The sequence below is a fragment of the Hylobates moloch genome, unplaced genomic scaffold (assembly GCF_009828535.3).
Source record: "Hylobates moloch isolate HMO894 unplaced genomic scaffold, HMol_V3 SCAFFOLD_6, whole genome shotgun sequence".
NCBI lineage: Eukaryota > Metazoa > Chordata > Mammalia > Primates > Hylobatidae > Hylobates > Hylobates moloch.
In genome coordinates this window covers 39,387,769-39,406,975 of record NW_026652281.1, presented here as the reverse complement: position 1 = coordinate 39,406,975, position 19,207 = coordinate 39,387,769, and the positions used below count along the sequence as shown (strand labels likewise).

The 19,207-nt window shown below is 46.5% G+C and overlaps 1 long non-coding RNA gene across 1 annotated transcript in view; it reads right to left on the bottom strand.

Moving 5' to 3' along the window:
- Positions 1-1,801: 1,801 nt before the first annotated feature.
- Positions 1,802-19,207, bottom strand: part of LOC116470362 (uncharacterized) — a 79,090-nt gene continuing 61,684 nt past the window's right edge. The window contains exon 4 of the long non-coding RNA XR_004248590.2: positions 1,802-2,782. This is a non-coding gene — a long non-coding RNA (uncharacterized LOC116470362). The remainder of the gene's footprint in view (positions 2,783-19,207) is intronic.

The following is a 19,207-nucleotide window of genomic DNA, read 5'->3' as shown; positions in this document are numbered from 1 at the left end:
GCATCTCTCAAAAAAAAACAAAAATGAGATAATGGGCATTCACAGCAACCTGGATGGAAATGGAGACCATTTTTTCAAGTGAAGTAATTCAGGAATGGAACACCAAACATTGTATGTCCACACTCATATGTGGGAGCTAAGCTATGAGGATGCAAAGGCATAAGAATGTTACACTGGACTTTGGGGAGTTGGGGGAATGGGGTGGGGGGGGTGGTGAGGGATAAGACTACACACTGGGGCCAGGCGCGGTGGCTCACGCCTGTAATCCCGGCACTTTGGGAGGCCGAGGCGGGCAGATCACGAGGTCAGGAGATCGAGACCATCCTGGCTAACATGGTGAAACCCCGTCTCTACTAAAATTACAAAAAATTAGCCAGGCGAGGTGGCGGGCGCCTGTAGTCCCAGCTACTCGGGAAGCTGAGGCAGGAGAATGGCATGAACCCTGGGGGGCGGAGCCTGCAGTGAGCCGAGATCGCGCCACTGCACTCCAGCCTGGGAGACAGCGAGACTCTGTCTCAAAAAAAAAAAAAAAAGACTACACATTGGGTACAGTGTACACTGCTTGGGTGATGGGTGCACCAAAATCTCAGAAATCACCACTAAAGAGCTTATTTCATGTAAGCAAACAGTACCTGTTGCCCAAAAAACTATTGAAATAAACATTTGTTTAGAAAGCATGTGGCACCTCTCTCCCCCAACTCTCTCTTGCTCCTGCTTTCACCATGATCACCATGACCATGCCTGCTCCCATTTTGTCTTCCGCCATGAGTAAAAGCTCCCTGAGGCTTCCACAGAAGCCAAGCAGGGTCAGTGCCATGCTTGTACTTTCTGCATAACCATGAACCAATCAAACCTCTTTTATTTATAAATTACCCAGTCTCAGGTATTTCTTTATAGCAATGCGAAAACAGCCTAACATACTGGCCATGGCCTGGAATGATCTTATTCCTTTGTATGCTTGTTTATAGTCTGTCTCCACAGTTAGAATGCAAAACCCACCTCATCTGCCTTGTTCACCACTGTCCTCTAAAATAGCGTGGTAGACAGAATTCTAAGGTGGTCCTCCCAGATACCCAGCACCCGATGCACACATACCACCTCCCAGTTATTCAAGCAAACGCCCATCTGGATGCTGCTGTGAAGGAATTTTGCAGATTTAATTAAGGTCCCAAACTAATTGACCCTAAAACAGGGGCCTGACCTAATCACAGGAGCCCTTTAGTACAGAGAGCTTTCTCCAGCTGGTTGCAGATGAGGAAGAAGAGGGTCAAAGCTTGAAAATGAAGGCAGCCACAGGGCAAGGCATGGGAGCAGCTTCTAGGCTCTGAGAGTGATTTCTGGACGGTGGCCAGCAAAGAAATGGGGACCTCAGTCCTACAACCACAAGGATCTGAATTGTGCCAATGAGTGTGGAAGCATATTTTTTCCCAGAGCCTCCAGACAAAAGACTCATCCCAGTTGCTCAACACCTTGATTTAAGCCTTGTGACACCCTGAGCAGAGAACCCAGCCACACCGTGCTAGACATCAGACCAACAGAACTGTGAACTGGCAAAAGAGGGTTGTTTTCAGCTGTTAAAGTGTGGTCAACCTTATGTGGCAAAAGAAAACTATTACAACTGGTCATTCCAGTATCCAGCATTTACAAGGGGCTCATTATATATTGCTTGAATTACAGGAATTATCAAATGACTTGGAATGTTTATGTCTTGTTTGATATTGTCTGTAAATAGGAACAATAATGCTTTCTGAATGACAATGTTAGGATTAAATGAGATAATACATTGTAGCATGTATAAAACTTAGTCCACAGACAATTTTTATTTCAAGTCCTCATTTTGCCAGTTTGCAGAAACTTAATCTCAGCCAATTTTGAGGGGGTAGGAGTGGTTATGGAGAAGCACCTTTGTGTCGGGGTAGACAGAGGAGCACTTGGCCCTCCCCTGCCACATTGGTGTCCGCTGGGCCATACATTACCTGGCTGTGCCTGCTGGCCATGCCACACTGGAATGTTACCATGTTCCTTTTGTTCCTGTCTGAAAGGCACCTGCAGGCCTAGAGGTGTGGGTACTACATGTCCTTCACAGCCTACTCCCCCTGTGTGCCCCTAGCTCATCCTCTGATATGGTTTGGCTGTGTCTCCACCCCAAATCTTATCTTGAATTATAGTTCCTATAATCCCTACATGTGGTGGGAAGGAGCTGGTGGGAGGTAATGTAATCACGGGAGCAGTTACCCTCATGCTATTCTCATGATAGTGAGTTCTCATGAGATCCGATGGTTTTATAAGCGGCTTTTCCGCCTTTTGCTTGGCACTTCTCCTTGCTGCCACCATGTGAAGACAGACTGTTTGCTTCCACTTCCACCATGATGTAAGTTTCCTGAGGCCTCCCAAGTCATTCTGAACTGTGAGTCAATTAAACTTCTTTCCTTTATAAATTACCCAATCTCAGGTATGTCTTAATAGTGTGAGAACAGACTCATACACGTGGGCCATACAAGTCTGTTACTGCTGCCCCGGGGGCAAGATGTCTTTGTTCTCAAATGCCTCTAGTTTATGTACGTATCTGTTCTGGTGGATCTTGGAGAGGATGGGGGTATAGTTGTGGGGGTTCCCCCAGCACCCACAAACCCCTTTTCTTCTTGCTTCCTTTCACCACTCAGGCTCAAAGTTGGGAAGCTCTGCCCTTGTTCTTCACACTTTTTCCCGATTGCCTTCAGGGACTGGATTTTTGAAACAGAAGTTTGTTTTTGGTGTGTCAACTCTCCTCTGGGGCAGACTTCTGAGTGGAGAGTGAGGAGAAACATCAGCAATGTCTTGAAGATATTGATCCCACTACAATTGCCAACCTGCAGGGCACAACACTAGCATCCAGCTGGTGCTGGTGACTTGAGGCTCCTGCTTCTCCCCAGTCCCCTTCCCATCTGAATTGCTTTCTAGATCTAACATTGTTTCTCCCCATCAGTTTGTCTTTCCCTCCTAGGTTCCTCTTCCGGCAGCTTTCCCCTCCCTCCTTCTCCCTTCCCGTCCTGCCTGGTGGCTCCCACATGAATTCTGCACAGGATTCACACAAGAATACAGGTCAGCTGGGAAATTCTTCTCTCCACTGGGCCCCAGTGCCATTGCCATCTTTTTTACTTAACCATCCATCTTGTATAATTACTGCTGAACCCTGGGCTCAAGTTCTCTTGTGGGTCCCTGAATAAATCTGAACAAAGCCCCAAGGAAGAATACTAATCTCAAGATGAGTCGAACCCAATTGCCTTTGCAGAGGGCATCAGCCTGTTAATGTCATTTGGCTTCTCTCAGAATGAATGATCCCAGTTACAATCCAATTGTTCAGCTGAGAACAAAACTGTTCTCGGTCCTTGCAGTTTTGTTCTGTGGGAAGTCATGGGCTGCCCTGGCTGGGTACCACTTCTTCAAGACTTCATTTGTGACGCCAATCTTTCCTCTTCAGAATTCTGAAATACTGAGACCTGAGTTTTATACATAGCACGGGTTAAATTTGAAAGACTAAATTAATTTCTTTGAAGATTCTTCTTCAAGGATTGCTCTATACTCAGCAAATCTTCCAACTTGGTCTTTAAGCCTAGTATGGGTTTCCTAGCTAATGAAGTGGCCAGGCACCCAAGCAGCAGCATTTCAAGCAGCAGGAGTGGGACGGTAGCACAAGTAATGGGTCTGAACATTTATCTCCACAGAAGAAAGCCCATGTCACCACCATGAGACACTGAAGTGGGTTAGAAACAAGTATACACAGAGCTTTATTGTTTATAAGGGGGGTCCCTATATGCTGTTTTATGTGTTTACTCTGGCATTTGTACAGTTTCTACAAAGCTCTAGAAAGAATTATGAGCCAGGGCCGGGGCCTGAGCTCTTAGCTCTGCCACTGTTAAGTTCCTAATGGGAGTTGAGAGCTTGGGTCTTGATCCCAAGATAATGACGAACCTGTCCTTCTCCTGTCAGGCTGCACCTGGGGGAAGGTGGTAGTTGCTGGGGTCATGCCCCTCTGTACAGCCTTGAAATCTTTTGATGTTCCTTTCAGGCCCCCTTATGTTCTCCAGAGATGACCAGTCATCTGGCCAAAGCATGAGGGCGAGGAGCCTGGCCAGAGTGACCCCCCTGACCCGCCTGCCCTCAGGAAACCATTGACGATGTCCCATCTCCCTCCGCACAGTTCACCCTGGCCACATGCTATGAGTCAGCAATGGAAGAAACAGGATAAAGAAGCCAGGATTCTTTCTAACAGCTGTAGGATGGTCTCACCCAGCAGCAGGTCTGACCCTCCTGCTTCGGCTCCTGACAGCCAAGGGACACATTCCAGGAACACATTTGGGTGGAGATAAATGTGTTCAAAGGTTCCTGAGGCTATGGAGGGAGCTGGCCAAGCTCACCAGAGTGCACTCATCACAATCCTCTTCTGCCTGCCCTCACTCCCAGCAGAATCTCCTCAGCGGCCACCTTTCCATGGCAGCTTTCAGGAATGGTGGCTGGAGCCGTGGGCCCCCAACCAAGGGTGTAAGTGAATCCTGGCCCAGACAGATTTGGAAACTCCAACTGTACCCCTACCATACCATGACTGAGTAGCTCCATTGCCTGAGGCCTTGCACAGATGCTGGTATTGGCATTCCAGCACCCCAAAATGATTTGTTCAGAAGGAACCCTGAGTCAGCTGGTGTCAGCCAGAAACTGAAGTCCTCTTCGGTCTGCTTGGCCCAGAGGGGAGAAACAACTCAGCTCAACCTGGCCATTTTCTTTCTTATTCAAACCTTTCTCCCTCCTCTCAGATGCCTCTACTGGTATAGAAACCCAAGTGTTACTACAGCTTTTTGGTTTATTGGCTTTGAGTTTGATGCTTCTGCCTTCCAATTAGACGTTAACGATTTGATTTTTCCTTGCTGGTTATATTGTTCTAAGGTGCTTTACTTACCCCTAGAACAGTGTATTCATATCTAGTTTTCTGTGTAAAACTTCTCCAACAGCATGAGGCTTCACGCTTACGCTACCCTCAAATGTTCCTGCCCATTCCCATTGTTTTGGGGGTGGATGGCTGCTGTTGAAGAGTCTTTTGGAATTGTTGAGCTGCCTTAAGGTTACCACTGCCTTCTTACCCAAAGCGATCTCAAAACATTCATGGGAGATTGTTGATTCTCCTCCTTTTGGTTCTCTGAGAAATGGCAATGTGACCGTCTCAGCCCAGAAAGGCATCAGGTATTTGTGTGGCTGCAAACCCCTGCCTCGCCCAAGCAGACAGCGATTCCAGGAAAGGGAGACTCACTTGCGTTACTTCCCAGGGGTGTGAAAGCTATGGGAACAGCCTGCCACGAGAAGGGGCCTGCAGCAGAGCTGGAAACAGGCGTTAGATCCAAAGGGAGAATCAAGTTGCTCTGCCAGGACCCTGGCTGATCCCATTCATCACAGGAGATGGATTTTTAATATCTATTGCTCAGCTCCCACAAGAACCTTGTCTGAGACAGTGCACTCACTATCAGCAGAAAATAAAGCAGCAGGGAGTGGGAAAAGTTTTTGCTCTGTAAGAGCCAAACACTGTTCAGGATATGCACAAATAATGCAAGCTTGTTTGAAGCAATGATTTCAAGGGCTTCGCCTACTTTTGACTGTACAAACAGATGAGGGAAAGGACAGAGGTCATAAAAAGCAAGAGCATTGAGAATATTAGGTCTTAGTCATCCATTTGGGAAAGACTAGGAGTCAGGAAGTGATCTGCAAATGCCTGGAAATGTCTGCAGACAGTTGAGCAGTAAGATGGCATACGAACTCCTGGAGGAGTGGAGGGAATGAAACTTTGGGCTTGCAGAACACCTGGCCTTGTTTGAACACCTCCCGGCTCTGAAACCATCAGGATGTACCACTGATTCTACTCTGTTCCCCAAAATAACTACAACCTGAGCCAATGAGATTATCCCCCAGGCATGCTATAAAGAGTCTGTGGGTAAACACTGAAGACATGATAGCCAACCAGTACCTCTTGACTTTTGCAGGGTGAATGACCCCAAACACAGCTTGGTTTCCCTTCATTTCTCCTTCTTCTCCCCTCTACTCCTCCATTTCCCTTGCAGTGCTGCTATTGATGGTGTAGTTCGCCATCAGTTGGTAAGGTTGATTTGCAAACTCAGCCCTCAGGAGATTCATCTCCTCACACCCGTGGCCTGTCTCCAGGTGCTCTGTTCCAGCCTAGAATGCCTTGGGATGATGTGTTTTTGCTTCAGGTACCCACGAATGCAAAATGCATCCTAACTCAAAATGCACTGAGTGTCTTAAGCACTAACTTCAGTGGAGACTCTCATCCCCCCCCAACCCCCGTATCACCTGCCAGGGACTGATACTAGTCCCCAAACCACGTAGTCTCAGTGTCATTTTTCGATCTGTGGTCTTGGGGAAAAGTCTATGCTGCTGTTTCTCATTTGTTTTGTAAAGCAACCTTTCTTGGGGGTTCTAAGAGTGAATTTGACATTGGGCAGACCATCATCACTCTGAAGCAGTACAGTGAAACCACCTTGCACTGCCGCCTCCCTGGTGTAACTAGGATGTGGTTTCAGAAACTGCAAATGTGGTGGCATAAACAAGGTAGAAGTTTACTTTCTCACATACAAGTCTGGAATTAGGTGAGCCAGAGCTTGTGTGGGGGTCTCAGCCAAGTAGGGCCCAAGGCTCATTCTGTCTTACCACTCTGCTATGTGTGGCTTCCATCCCCAAGGCCACCAATCAAGTTGTTGTGTTCACGTTTCAGTCCCAAGGAAGAAACGTGGGGATCGGGAATGCCCTCTCCTATGAAGATGCTTCTCAGAAATGATGTGCACCTCATGCCTCTGCCCACATCTCTGTGGGGGAACTTTGTCACAAGGCCACAGCAGCTTCAAGAGGGTGGGAAATACAGTCTTTTCTTCTGGGGAATCCTCTGCCTAGCTTAAAAAAAAAGTATGGAGGGAATTCTTTTATAGAATAAGGATGAGCAGATATTTTTTAGAACATTCAGTAGTGTCTGCAACACACCCTTTCTTCCATTCCCTACAAAATACGTGTTTTTATATTATCACATTAAATTATCTTTAATCATTATTGTGCGCAAATCCAATCCATCACAGAGGCTGCATCCGCATACAGACTCCAAAACTTCTAAATTGGATCAGAATCTCTTGAAATTTCCCCCAGTGTCTAGCATTGCATTTCCCACTGAAACCCACAAGCCTTTTTTTTTTTTTTTTTTTTGAGACGGAGTCTCACTCTGTCACCCAGGCTGAAGTGCAGTGGCGCGATCTCGGCTCACTGCAAGCTCCGCCTCCCGGGTTCACGTCATTCTCCTGCCTCAGCCTCTCCGAGTAGCTGGGACTACAGGCGCCCGCCACCACGCCCGGCTAATTTTTTTGTGTTTTTAGTAGAGACGGGGTTTCACCGTGGTCTCGATTTCCTGACCTCGTGATCTGCCCGCCTCGGCCTTCCAAAGTGGCCTTTCTTAATCAGATAACAGTACTAGCAGTCTAGTTCATAATATCTTCACTCAGACAGCAGATACACACACACAGGCTCCTGAATTTCTTTTCATTCTTCCAAGAAAAAAGAAAGATATAACCAAAGATGTGGTTTGTTGCTAGAATGCCTGTGGTTTTCTTTTTTAACCAGAAGGTAGTCATTTTCCAGTCTCCAGTTTAAGAAGAGACAGAGGATCTTCCTCTAAACAAGAATTACCAGAGCTGTGTGCCTTGTGACACATTTGGGCTGTCTAAAAACAGTACTGACTTATTCTTTTAAAGGGAAACTGCTTTTTAATCATAAAAGTAACAGTATAGATAGAATATGGGGAAAATGGTTAAAAGAAAAATATGAACTATGTATTATCTATAAGCCCATTAGTCTGATACAGGTACTCCTGCCACTAGGAAAATCTTTTCAAATAGGAATAATTTTATAAAGCATACATATATCTTTGACATTATTTCTTAATATTTTTTGTATTTCCACATTAGTTTTCAGTGAGGCCATTATTTAATAACACCATAATGGAGCCAGTATATCATAACTGATGTAACTGTTCTCTGTTGGGGACACGTAGGTTGTATCCAGTTCTCTTCCTTTGAGATAGCAATAGGCATCTTTATAAAGATTCATTGTATATTTTGAATTATAGGGATTCAGAGTTTTGTTTTCTAAACAAGTATTTTTAAACGAATCTGTTTTTATTATATAATACATTGACAAGTTAAAAACCACTAATTATAGAGTAGGGCATAAGATGATCTCTTCCCAGTGTTATCTTTCTGTTCTTATTCCTCTACTGACCTTTCATCACAACTTTAAACAATGTTTATGTGACTTTAAATATCTACAGCTGATGGCTCCTGAATTTACATCATCCTCTTGAGGATTCTGTGTGCATAAGGCCTAGCGGATTTGTTTTGATTTCCTGCTCTAGTTTTCTTCACGTGCCTTGCCTCATATTCCACTCTCTCCATCTAGTTTCCAATGCCATTAATCTTCTAGACTTCTTGCGTTTTTTGTGGGGGAGGGATACCACCTCAAATAGTTTTTTTCAAATGACTGTATGGGGGAAGGGGTAGACTTCACAAGTGCTTTCATGTTAAAACATGCACACCTTCCCATCCAGCTCATACACACACACTCTTGATTGATACTTTGACCGGGCATAAAACTCTAGGACTAAATTCATTTTTCCTCAGGACTCTAAAGACAGTCTTGTAAAGACACATCTAACATTGGTGCTGAAAACTGACCTAACAGTCTGATTCTTTTTTCTTAAGATCCAAGAGACTCACTTGACAGCAGAGTTTCTTAAGCTTACCATTATTGACATTTTGGGCCCAATGGTTCTTTGTTGTGGGGGTCTGTCCCACATATTGTGGGATGTTTACCACCACCCTGTCCTTAGCCCACTAGAGGCCAGGAGCACCTCTTCCATTGTGACAATCAAAATGTCTCCAGACATTGTTAGATGATCTCTGGGGGGTAAAATTGTCCTCACTTGAGAACCACTGCTGTATAGCAAAGGGAAACCAGCTGGGGCTATGGTAGGCTCAATAATGGTCCCCCAAACACGGCCACACCCTAATCCCTGGGGCCTGTAATATGTTACCTTAAGTTAAGGATTATGAGATGGGAAGATTATTCTGGATTATACAGTGGGCCCAGTGTAACTACAGGGCTGCTTATAAAAGGGACGGCAATGGGATGATGAAAGCAGAGGACAGAGAGAAAGAGTCCTGCAGACGCTATGTTGCCAGCTTTGGAGAGGGAGGAACAGCATAAGCCAAGTAAGGCAGGAAGCTCCTGTGGGCTGGAAAGAGCAAGGATTCTCCCCTGGAACCTCCAGAAGGGACAATAGCCATGAGGACTCATTGTAGACTTCTGACTCCCAGAACTGTAAGGTAATAAATTCGTGTTGTTTTAAGCCATTGTGTTTGTGTTAATTCATTATGATGGCAACAGAAAAATTCACATAAGGTCTATGACCAAAACAGCTACTGGTTGTATCAACATGCTACCTGCCCAAGATACCTGCTCAAAGGCAATATTCTGCAGAATGCAGTACTGTCCATACAGCATGAAGTATGTGAATTGAACCAAAGATTTTATATGGTTCTCTGCCCCCAGTAGGAAGACTATACAGATCGAGGAACCAAGAGGTAGAAATAGGAATGGTCCCACTAACCATCACTCCTCATAACTTCGAAATTTGTACTTCTCCTTCCTACAACTCTGGGTTCTGCAGGGTAATAAGTTCTAGTCCCCAAAGGGGCACGCTTTATCTGGAGAGCATGAAAAGAGTCCCATTGAAATATTAACTACAGCTGCCACTTGTGTATTTTGTATTCCTTGCATGCAGGGAGCAGCAAGCACAAAAGTCAAGACCAGCAAGTCACTGTCTTGGCAGGGATAATTGACCCTATTTTCAGCAGAGAGCAGGGTTCCTGTAATATATGGCAGCTGGGAGAAATTCCTGTGGATCCCACGTGATTCTCTTGGGCACCTCTTTGTACTGTATTCAATTGTGAGTTCAAATGGACAAGTAGAGTAGCTCTCCCCTGAGAAGAGCAGAGTTTCCAGCATGAAGATTGGAATTGTCCCACCTGTAAGACCTGAGGCCAGTGGAGGTGGTATATACATCTGAGATTGTGAAGAATTCTGAATGGAAGAGGGTATTGGTGAGTATACATTGTGTCCTCAAGACCAACTGCAGCAGTGAGGGTACATCTGTTCAACTAACCTGTTTTCCCTCAGGAAAAGAGGCCCACTAGGGTCCTGCTGTCTGGATTTATATAGAGTGAACCGAGGTGGCCCAAGGAGTAGCCTGTGGCAGACACTGAGATAAGCCAACCAGAGTTCCCATCAGGAAAGGACCTGCTGCCAAGCTGTGGGGACTGTAGTAGGCAGACAGCTCCAGCTGTCTGTGTCTTCCAGATCTACTGCAGCTACAGAGGGGGCCACCTCTCTAGAGGTTACATCCTCCTCCTCCTGTGTAGCCCTTAGCCAGTAACTGAATGAGGCAAAGGTACTGAGGCCTGCCTACAGACCAGCATGGACAGTCTGATAGATGATACAGTGGGGCCAGGGAATAGGATGAGAGGCCCAAGTGCATCACGTGGGTTCTACATGCATTCCTCCCTAATCCACTGGGAGTTCAACTTCTTCCTCAGCCAAATCGTGCTCCTGTCCCCTTTCCTTTTCTTCAGGTATTGATGCTTAATAAACATCTCATATCTCATCTGCTTCCAGAGAACCCAGCCTGTAACAAAAACACGGGTCCACAACAAGAAAGTTCATGGCAATCTTATTCTTACATTCAAAATCTGAAAACAAGTCCAATATCCATGAACAAGTCATGATAAACCAATTGTGGCATATTCATAAAACTGAATACTACTCAGCAATAAAGTGAAACAACTGCTGATATGTGCAGCAGCATGGATGAATTTCAAAAACATTTTCAACATGAAAATGAGCAAAACGTGCAAGATACAAAAAGTACATATTGCATAAATTCATTTATATGAAGTCAGATGACAGGCAAAATTAATCTATGGGGATAGAAGCTATAAAGTGTTGCCTGTGTATGTGCCAGGGGGGTGGGGTAGGAATTGACTAGAAGAGGCCCCAGACAACTTTCTAAGGGGTTCTAGATCTCATTTTAAATGGTGGTTACATGGCTGTATACTGTTTCCAAAACTCATTGAAAAGTTAGTATCTGTGGATCTTACTGTATGTAATTTGTGCTTCAAGTATAAATACATTAAGTAGACCTGGGAATACTGAATTACAAATATATACTTAACATATGGCTGTAAAAGAAACAGATCAGTGGAATTTTAGAAATTATGAATTAATAACAGAGATAGTCATGATGGTGTTATAGCACAGATGAGGGTCTTTATTTAATCCATGGTGATAGCAGAGAGGTAGGGAGCTGCAAGGTGACATTTGAGCTGGGTATGAAAGGAGAAGAGGGAGATAGCCGGGCAGAAACTGGGAGACCATGTTCCTGAGAGGAGGAACACAGCACAAACACAGAGTCCTGAAATCAAATATCACACCCAGGAGACTGAGCAGAGCTGTGTGATAGGGGCCTGATGGGGAGGAGGCTATGAAATGAGATGGAGAAGGATAAAGGGCCAAATCTCAGAGAGGGTCCTGCAAAATCTAGGACAAGGAAACTTAGAATTTGTCCTATCAGTTCTAGGGAATATGTTCATTAGGACTTTGTGGTTGCAGATAACAGCAAAATCATCACCTGCTTTCCTCTCCTTCTTTCTCCTCCCTCAACCCATATTTCCTTGGTCTTGGGGTCTTTCTCAGATAGTTGATCCTCAAGGGATGGATCACTCATAGCTCCAGTGAAAGTCCCAGAAGAAGAGCTGGATTCACCCTGGTGGGGTTGGCAGGGCATCCCTGACCCAGCCAGTGGGGATGGAGTAAACTGGGACAGGCCTGGTCACAATGCCCACCCCTTGAGTTGGGAAGGGGGTGGCAGATAATTCCTCAAAGTGAAACTGAGGGGCAAAAAACATTTACTCTATAGGGAACTACTGAAGGGATGTATTACTGATGGTTTTAGAAGGATGGTTGCTGGCAACAGTGTAGAAAGTGGATGGGATGGGGGAAATGGCAGCTAGATAGATGGGTTTGAGTCTTGTGAAGTCCAGGTATGAACTGGAGAGGGCTGTGAGGCTAGAGGAGAGAAGTCACACTGAAGAGGTGTGTAGGAAGAAGAATAAGCATGCTGTAAAAGCTACTTGCATATGGGGAGGAGGAGAGGGGCATCTAAGTGGACTGGCTGATTCTAGATTTGGGGATGGTGGCCCATTGCCACGGTACTGCAGCCAGAATGTCACCCAGCTTTCTGCAGCATTTTAAAGTAATAAAAAAAACACAAAGAGCAGAGAGAAAACACATCTGATAGAACAAAGAGAAGAGGATCAGAAGAGCCCGAGTTTTATTCCCTTCTCACATTCTTGTCAATGTTAAAATAGAAATGTAAATTTTTTAGCAAGAATAGTAGGGGGGACTCTAATTGAATCAGCATGTATTAATTATGCATTAATGAAGATTATTCCACAATTCATTGCAGTCCCCACAATCAGTTTTCAAGCAGGAAGCAAGTGTGGAATATGATGTTTCATGATAATATCTATTAAAGAAAGAGTCCTCAGCACCACTCTTATTAGAAATCTAATCAGGAGTAAAGTACTTGACACACTGTTAGGGGGCTGACAAACAGCCAGTTGCTGTGGCCAAACAGAATCATGGGCAGAGACTGACTCCAGGCCACAGTGGGCCATACAGCACCTGCAGCCTCGCCAAGGTCTGGAATGGAAAACTAGACATTTTTCCAGAAACACCTTCGACTTCTCTGTAACTCAGGTTTCTTATCTACAAGACGAGGTTAGTGATACCAGCCTTGCATGGGGGCCATGTGCATTAAATAAGAGGATGCATGTAAATAGCTGGCCCTTGGGGATTCCCAGAAGTGGGGTATTGCTTTTGGTTTTCTATTTTGGTGAAAGAGGGACTATGCCAAGGGCTTCTATTCTCCTTACCTAAAAATAAATCTTGCTGCACAGGACAGATAGCCAATACAGAGATTCTGCCTGCTGCTGATTTTGTCTTTTCTTACTACACACTCAAGAGCCTTGACAAAAACAAGAACTTGGACCAAAACATCATTGTTTGTTGATCCCCACCTTCTGACTGGTAGACCACAGCGACCTTCTAAGAGTCAAAGACCAGTAATTCACTGAATGGCTATGCATTTCCTTCTTCCAGTGCATGGTTCTCTTGGTGAGTGGCTACAGGCCCTTGAGGAAAAGGCTGGGGGTGGGAAGGAAACTTACAGGATCCTTTTATCATTGGGTCCTTGCTCAGGAGTATGTCACACCTCTCTGCTCAGGAAGTTCTGGATCTGTGACCCATCTGAGCCCCGGGCACTGGTGGGGGACCTTGATCTATGAGCTTGGCTCCTGTTTGTGAGGCACAGAGCTTTTCCTGCTTCACAACCCATGCAGCACCTCCACGGGCTTCCCATCCATCTTAGTCCTAGGGATACTGGGACCTATCAACTGCCAACAAAGGTCCCTGAAGGTCAAACATTCTATATGCCACCTGGCCACATACTCATGAGAGACCTCACCAGCTTTGCCTCTAGCAGATAATTGCTGCTCCTTGGCCTCTGCCACTCAGGAATCTAAATATCCACATTGAAATCATTAAATAGGCTCTTTCAATGGCAGCAGCTCCCTTCTTTGTCCTGGCGCTCAGAGGACAGCCACCTCTATGCTTTTCCAAGATGTAGGCTGTCGGAGTTCAGGTTCCCGGGAAATGGAGCCAGAACGGGGTTTATCTGTGAAAATCACTTACTGGGGCCTGCTCATGGGAGAAGGAGAGTGAGGGAAGCAGGACAGTGCAGGGGGTGCTGGACACTCATTCCTGCCTGGTCCCCAGAGTGCTGGAAAGTGAACTGTGCCACAGAGCTGGTACCACTTTGAGGCAAGGGGGCCAGGTTAGAGACCTTGGGTCAGTCTTTGGCCTCTGTTTGCCTAGGAACATGATTGGAGTGGCACGATCTCTGGTGAATGGCTCCTGTTTGGTGGAAGGGGATTCTATGGAGAAGGCAATAGCACTCAAAACAGCTGGGCAATAGAAGCTTCGGCCTCACGAGGGGAATCTTGGCACAGCACCAGCAGTATCCACCATGGGAACATTTCCTTACCCATGCTGCATGCTGTGGTAAAAGAGAGCTGCATCCCTTACTCGTGCTCCATGCTGTGGTGAAGGAGTGGCCTCTGGTTCCTTCAAGGGACACAGAAGCACGTGAGCTGGGAGCAAGTGATAATGTGACTCCAATATTCTTTCCCATATCCTAAGTCTTTGGAGTCTCCCTCTGCATTACACCAAGGCATATGTATCATCTCATTGCTGCTTACTGCAGACCACTATGCCCAATGGAGAGGAGAGGAGGAAGTGTTCCAGAAAGAGGAAAACAGGACTGTACAAAGACTCAGATCCAACACCACATGGCAAGTTCAAGGACTTGGAAGACATTCGGCATGACCAGCTTGAAGAAAGGGAGGGGGGAATGGGCGAAGATGAGGCTCAAGAAGTGGAGGCCGTATCATATGGGGGCTGGAGGATGGTAAGGGGGTCAGACTTTATACAGAAGCACAGGGAGCGAGTCAAGGGTTCCAACCACGGAAACAGCATGATTATACCTCGTCTTCAGTAGTTTCATTCACTGTGAGTCAAGATTGGATGTGAACTGAAGGAGGGCAAGAATGATCAAGGGGAAAGCAGTCTGGAGGCTGTCAGGGTCACCCAGACAGGAAATGATGGGTATTGGCAGAGGGAGCTGTCAGTGGAGATGGAGAGAAGGCATTAGATCCAAGAGACTGAAAGCACGATGTTTTTCAAACTGTGGGTCTTGCCACATTAGTAGGCATAAAGTTTACTCAGTTGTGACTAGAATTTTAGTGAAACAGAATGAAATAAAACCTGAGAAGTCATTGCATGTGGGAAGAGTAAGTATTGCTTCATACAGTATTTGTTTCAGGTATGTGTGTATCTGCACATGTTTTATGGTATAAAGGGTCACAACATCAAGCTTCTCCCTGTGGGTCACGGACGGATTTCAAAGCTGCTGAGGCAGAGGAAGCTCTATTGCACCTGATAGCTAATGGGATGTGAGGACTGAAGGAAGTCCAGGAGTGGTTCCCAGATCTCAGGGTCCCCCAACGTGGTGGCTGCATTCACTGAGGCAGGCATAGAAACTACTGGATGGGGAGGGGGGGATTAAGATCCCTTTATAAAATTGTGGGTAGGCTAATAGGCAGAGGTTATATGTGGTATGGGGATAGAGGGTCCTTGGGAAACATGGTGCTTCCCCAAGGGGTCTCTCTGCAGTCTGGCTCCTCTGCGGTATCTCCTGCCCTTCAAAAACAGGGTTGACTGCTCCTAGGCAATGAGCAAGGCCTCGGGACCGGCCTTTGACCCAGTTCCCTCCTGGGTCTTCCCCTAGTCTGGGATGCTGACTGGCCCACACATGCATCACCCACTCTGCAAAGGAGGCTGTCGGCAGGATCAGTGCTGGAATTTCAGCCTCATATCTCATAGCCTGCTCCCGGGATGATGGATGGCTTCTGCGCGGTTGGCCATTGATCCCAGTCATAGCCGAAGAGTAAAACAACCCTTGCCGCCACATTTACATTGCGGGCTGACATGTGTCTGCAATGCGGCGCCAAGGCCCCCAGGGACTGCGCCTGGCCACCCTCTGCCGTGTCAGGGCACGGCTCAATTCCTCCTCCTCTAGCCTCTTTGTAAATGGCCTTTGTCAGCGTCTCCTACAAGAAGCTACCCTCTTCATCAATCAGAATAAATGGTCTGTTGGAAAGAAAGATTCCCCTTCCCAGCCAGCTGAAGAAAAAGGTTTCAGGCCTGAGCACTCCCTATTCATTCTGGGGCGGCCACCAGCATGCTCCCAGGTCTGGAGCTGGGCTGTCTGCCCTTCAGATCCTCACCCTTCCCCCTCCCACACACCGACCTGTTCCTGGTCTGGTGCCGCCTGCGGCCAAGGACTCACCTCCAACCAGATGGCATTTGGTCACCGAGCAGAATTCAGATTTGGGTTTATTGTAGAGGGGTCACAACTGCCCAATTTCTAGTCATAATAAAAATGAAATCTCCCTATGTGTTTAGTACTTTATGTATTCATTTAGTCTTTGATTCTTTATGCAATGCACTGAACACCTCCTTCCTGGAGGCAGGAGATTTTCAAGACAGTTTCACATCTATTGTGTTGGAGAAGACGCAGTGTGAGGCGGGGAGCATAGCCCTGGGGCCAGGCTGCCCAGGATTCAGTTTTGCCTCTGCCACCGCTGGCCAGCTGTTCAGCCTCAGGCAAGTAAGTTGCTACCCTCAGTTTTTTCTTCTATAAAACAAGGATTGTATGGGTACTTATCTCACAGAATTGGTAAGAGGATTAAATGAATAGATGTGATATACCTGAAACATGGGAGCACTGTGTAAGTGATACAAATCATCAGCATCAACAACAGCATCATTATCATTATTTGATTAAACCTGTTAAGAGAGGAAGATTAGGCCTGATTATGCCCATCTTATAGATGGAAGGACTGAGGCCCAAAGGCTTAAAGATGTGAAGTCTTTAACTCACGGACCCAAAGTTGGCAATTAACACAGCCAGAAGTTAAACACAGGTGTCCTGACTCCAAGCCTAAGGCGTTTTCCACCTCAGTTATATAGTTCTATAGAATGAAGACGGTTCTTTTATCCGCATTATTTAAATTATAAAAAAGCATACAGAATTTGCCGCCTCCCAGATAATTTAACCAGCCTCCTCTGTGGACCATCTCCTCCTCATGGGCAGGGTAAGTCATCCCCGTCCCGAAATGAAAACTCCCTAGGGATCATCTCCAGTGAAATTGCTTTCAAAGTCAGGGGAATGAGGGGCAGAGGACGGGTCACTGGCCTGAGGGCCACCACCCAGCCATTCATGCAGCTCTGCTAGGCCACCTGAACAAGTGTGCCCTGGAAAAGATAGGCTCTTAAAGTTGAGAATAGGTTCCCAGGTTGCTGGTGATACACAGCAAAGCACCGGTTCTTATTTTCCTGCAACTTGTGCTGGTGCTGACTTCCAGCACTTCCATAAAGCAGGCTGCACTGCTCCACAGCCAGGGATACAGGTGGCTTGGATTCTGCCTTCTGTTCTGCTGGGGGTGGGAGGGCAGTGTGGAGCCAGGCGACTCATTTGAATAGAGGGAACAGTTGAGCCAGGTTCACATAGGCATGAGGCACCCATGCCCTCCCCACAAGGGATCTTCTCCCCGGTCTCATCATTCTGAACTTGGCCATTGTCACAGCCAGCCCAGCTCTGCCTTGCTGCACACCCTCACCCAGGCACCTGTGGCTGCCTCCCTTCCTCGCTAGACTCTGACACAGTGTCCCATATCCCAGCAGCCAGATCCAGCTTTCCAAGGGCACTCCTTGGTTAGTACTTTTTGTTCTAAGCCTTGACCTGATGGCCCACCAAAGACAAGGAGATTGAGCCTCCCTTCACCCCACAGCCCTGGGCCAAATGGGCTTCCTCATCCCTCCAAGAAGAACAAGCCCCCTTCCTCAGGCCAGTTCCTATCCACACATGTGGCTCACAGAGCCAGTTTCTGCCTAAGGCTTTCCCCTGCTACCATCGACCATCCAATTCCCTTCCTGGCGCCCCAAGTGTCAGAGCTGACCAGTCTCTCCCAGTCCACTTCAGAGCATAATATAGTTGACTGCCTTCTGAGAGAGCTAGCAAAAATTCCTGGGCCTCTTTTTCTGGGGAGAGGGGAATGTCTGTGCAAACAGGGGAATGTTTGTGCCAAATTGTTAGCCTAGGAGAGGAACGGCAGGCAGTATTGGGAGCTGGGGTGAAAGTGCCTGTGCATACTAGTCATCATCCTCCTGCCTTTGAAACCATTTTCACATAGGATTTCCGGAAAACATTTTCCTAGGAAATTTTATGTGCCATGCTTCTAGAATACTGAATACATCAAAAGCAAAACCACCACCACCAAAGAAAGGAAAAAGGCATTTGCTTCCATTTGTTGTCAATGCTGGGACATTCTCATTAAATACCTTATGGGGTGAAGGCCAGACCCATAGAGAGCAAGGGTTCCTTCCTGAGGCACTAAACACCCCAACAAATCTCAGGAGCTAATGTCCAAGCTGTTCAAGGTGAAAGGTGATGACCGTGAAGAGTATCACTGCAGTTTTGGAGGTGGCGTCGGTGGTGACTGTGATCAGCAGAAGTAGGGGGATGGCTGCTGTCACAGAATTGTGCAGTCACACACCCTGGAGAGGGCTGGATACTGAGAACATCTCCCCAAGTGCTGGCAAAATCACCACGTTGTGAATTAAAAAAAAAAAAAAAAAATTGGACAAATGATGGTGTGGGGAAGGAAAACAAAGTACTGACTCAAGATTCATGAGTACCCAGAGTGTTTTGGTCTAGGAATTTTATAGGTTCTCTCCCCTCTCCTGCCTTCTCTCCCAGCTGCATTCAAATAAGGAAGTCCTTTGTGGAGCCAGTTATTAGCCTTGCAATATGTTTTGTTGCGGTTGGCAACAAGACAACTTAGTCATGTTCCCCCAGATTTACCTTCTTTGTATTACTTTTCTTCCACGTTCTCTATCTCAGCTCTCCCATGAGAATAAAATGTTATTGTTTTAGGTTTTCTCAGACTCAAAGCCTCTGCTCTCAGTCAAACCAATTCTGTTTCCATGCTATGAGATAGAAGTCACAAAGACAGATGTGGGCAGAGAGCTCACCACGCTCTTCATTCGCTGTCAAATACAATTTAATGCCCAGGGAGCACCCACACTGCTCTTGCTCCCTGCCAAGAGGAGGGTTCTTTACTCATCGAATCAGCACTGGCCCTGATGGTGTTGCTGCTACAGCAGTGGGTGGTGGGAGGGAGAGACCGGAGGCTGACGGGGCCCAGACACCTTCTCCTAGTTTCCTCAAGTCCCAAGCTGCGGGCTGGGTTCCATATCCAGTTTCAAAACTCTAACTTCTTTGGGACATCTAAGGGCAGATTTTTCCTATTGTTTACCAGAAACCTAAGAAGTCAGTACTTGTAATTTCCAACCCGGAGGCACTGAGTGGGGAATCTGCAGAGCCTACCTG